The sequence below is a fragment of the Asparagus officinalis genome, chromosome 7, assembly GCF_001876935.1.
Source record: "Asparagus officinalis chromosome 7, Aspof.V1, whole genome shotgun sequence".
Classification (NCBI taxonomy): Eukaryota; Viridiplantae; Streptophyta; class Magnoliopsida; order Asparagales; family Asparagaceae; genus Asparagus; species Asparagus officinalis.
In genome coordinates, this window is record NC_033800.1 from 26,972,060 (window position 1) to 26,975,414 (window position 3,355).

A 3,355-nucleotide genomic window follows, 5' to 3' on the forward strand; every position below is an offset into this window, starting at 1 on the left:
AGAAGAATATTGCACACCTCCCTAGCTTGGATGCAGAAAATCTACAGAATAAACAAACTCCTTCAGTTATGTGTAAGGCTACTGTTTTCTTTAAACACTAAGTAAGCTTCATTTGCAAGTAGAATCATAACTCCTAGCATATTTCTTTATGTGCAGATTCTCAGAAAAAAGTTGTCCAGATACCATCCAGAGTAAATTATTGGTAGATTGCCTACAAATATTACATAATTGTTTTGCAATCAGTTGGAGAACAATCCTAACAGCAACTACTTGGTAGTTTGACTACGAATATTACATAATTTCACAACTTCATATTATAACAAGAAGGCAATATTGGTAGTACGGCCGATAACTTCTGAGTTATAACAGGTTGAATCGTCAACTTCCTGTGCAAAATCACAATGCCATAATTAGTATATAAGGAACTAATGGGTGTTAGCTGCCCACACGGGGGGCTGTTTTTTCAACGACGATTGGATGATTGCAAAACTGACAGTTTCAATAGAATATTTCCCCAAACAAAACAGCAGTAAATAAATCACGATAATTAATCTTGGTATATGCGCACTTTAAATTATGAGCATTAAATGAATGATGCCAACCATTTAATTGAATGATGAAAGTGTACTTTTACCGCTATGAGGGCCTTTTTCCTCCAACGCCAACTGATTTCCTTCATTTGCGATTTTGTGACTTTGCAACTTTACAGTGAATGCGAACTTAGATGGAGGAGGAGATGTCTAATACATGGATCGAGTAGCGTGATGTTGTTCTCAGGAAAAGAAAAGAAAAAAGGAAAAAAAAGAAGGTAAAATAAAGGAGTAGTATGATGGATGCATCATAAGAGTTCATCTAAAGAAAAAATCGTAACAAAAATGCAAGGACCCATAAACTAAGGAAGAAATAAAGCTACAAGGAAGCAAGAGTGGTAAATTTTCAATGTACCAGTGTAATGTTAGCTTTATGAAGCAGATAAATTTTGCGCTCAGTGGTATCCAGATCTATAGCTACAATCCACAAGTAGTCTAGGGATTGGATTCATCAAAGAATATTTTGTGATCCCGCCCCCACCCCCACCTCAACCCTCCACTTCTTCCCGACACACTCCACCCTAGTTAGTACTGAATATATTCCAACCTATAAAACATACCAATAATGAATCAAAAGAATAACATAGCGGTAGAAATATATAAAAGGTTTATTAAGGATTAATTACATCCGAATACCCTGAGGCATAATGGTGTAATTGCATGGGTGACCCTAAGGTGTGTGTATTGCGCGGGTAATTCTGAGATTAGTGACTATAATTACACGAGCAGCCTCAGTTATATGTATATATTTCCCTTCGTAGGGTTACCCATATAGATATAAACAGCAAATCTCACGTAACAATGGAATCTGTTTATCTTTTCCTTGTTTGGATTACTCGCGTGGATACAATCAGTAATCTTAGGTTTACCTATGTAGATACTCGAACTTAAACATCACCAATGTAATTACACAATACCTCATGGTGCCTGAATTTAATTAGCCCTTTTGTTAGAGAGAGAACGTAATGAGAGCCTTACGACACTAACCAAACATAAAAGAATATATAAGACGTGCCGCATGAGACTACCCCTAAAGCTAAATCTCATTAGAAAAGTAATTATACATAGTTAAATCAAGCAAGTAATTTAGTGACAGCAAACGAAACATGAAAGAATATAATACAGATCACATGATTAGTTGGCATCACTGCTCACGCAGAATCCTAATAAAGGAGCTGCTAGGTACTATTTTGCTTTCCAATTTACCAAAAAAGTCAAAGAGAATCCTCCGGTTATAAATCACCAGCTTTTAAAAAGTGAAAACCTATGACGGAAAGGCCAGAAACAAATTCTCTTGGTTTCCCTCAAGTACAATAATACAACACGACTTAGATAATTTTGGGTATTTTCGACCTAACATATGAATAAATAAATAAATAAAATAAAAAATCTCACACGTTATTCTGTTTGAATTGGCCTCGAAGGATATGTAAGCAAGTATGACAGATAAACATCTAATAGCAGGAACATTACTACCTTGAACGTGTGTATTTTAATGGATGGATTAAGTTTGATGTACCTCGATCGCGCTGGAAATCTCGCGCTAGAAGTTTCATGTAGCTGACACGTTACAGCTGCAAGAGAGGAATATTGATGAAGCTGCTGTCAAAGCTCCAGACTTCAGATTTTAAAATGTACATGCTGAGAAACATTTGCGTGCAACATTTAAGTCCGAGCTATAACAATGGGAAATTTTGACATTATGTCAATATGCAATCACGCATTACACAACCTACAGTGGCATCGTCTAGATTCTGTTGCATATATATATCGTGTTAAATGTATTTGAGTCAGCAGGAGTTTATACATTCCCATCTCATTAGCTTCAACGAGGCACGTCTTACTGGACGGTTGCATTTCTGTCACAGAGTTTCAGCGCCAAATACTATGATGTGGAAGTTGTACCATTTTCTATGTTAAGACTTTTATGTTAGTCGATGTTACGTTAAATATAGTAGTTAGACTGTCTTGCTTTTGCTTTGCTTTAGTCCCGTATCGCTTAGGGTTCTAAACTTCTATCCTTACTTTTGTATTTAGACACTTCAATTCAATGAATAACATTATCAGTTTCTCTCAATCATTATCAGAGCTATACCAGTTTCTATGCCACGGCTTCTATGTCAATCGCTGTTAAAACATATGAAAAGCTAGTTCCAGTCCACAGAGCCACAAAAAGGAGCAGACTAATCAGAGTCATGGTACCCCTTTGGTTCATTTCCAAGTTCTCAACATATAATTTATTTAACAGAATTATGAACCAAGGAGTAAAAGCCACGGTGTTTCTGACAAATTAAACTGATGACACATAAGCAAAGGAATGTACAGTATGAGTTAAAAGCTGAAGAAAAATAAGAAATAGTGGTGGTGCATTTATTTGAAACTTCAACTAAACATGTAGTAACAGGAAGTGTTGGGGAATACCCGGGTCTACGCTAAACCCCTAAAACAGTAAGAAAAGTAGTATAGAGAAAAGTACACCAAAATTTACGAGGTTCGCCAAACTTGCCTATGTCCTCGGGAGCCACACAATTAATTTCTTATTAATCAAAAAAATTACAATGCAAGAGCAGATCTCAAACTTGAGATCTCTCAATAAATACAATACCAACACTGTCACTACAGTGTTAATTCCCTCTCTTTAAATTCTCTCTTCTATTTAATTCTCCTCTTAAATTCCCCCCAAACTTCACTGTTGAGAGCTGAGAAAGAGAGAGAGAGAGAGAGAGAGAGAGAGAGAGAGAAGAAGAAGAAGCAGCAGCAACAAA

General features: G+C 36.3%; 1 long non-coding RNA gene across 3 annotated transcripts in view; it reads right to left on the minus strand.

The window, feature by feature from the left end:
• The window catches only part of LOC109848452, an 88,628-nt gene continuing 85,363 nt past the window's right edge, over positions 91-3,355 (minus strand). Inside the window, exons 8-10 of one of the 3 annotated variants that reach the window (XR_002248797.1) lie at positions 2,110-2,231; positions 946-1,137; positions 91-386 (exon numbers count right to left, since the gene is read on the minus strand). This is a non-coding gene — a long non-coding RNA (uncharacterized LOC109848452). The other 2 variants (XR_002248795.1, XR_002248798.1) reach the window with 2 other exon arrangements.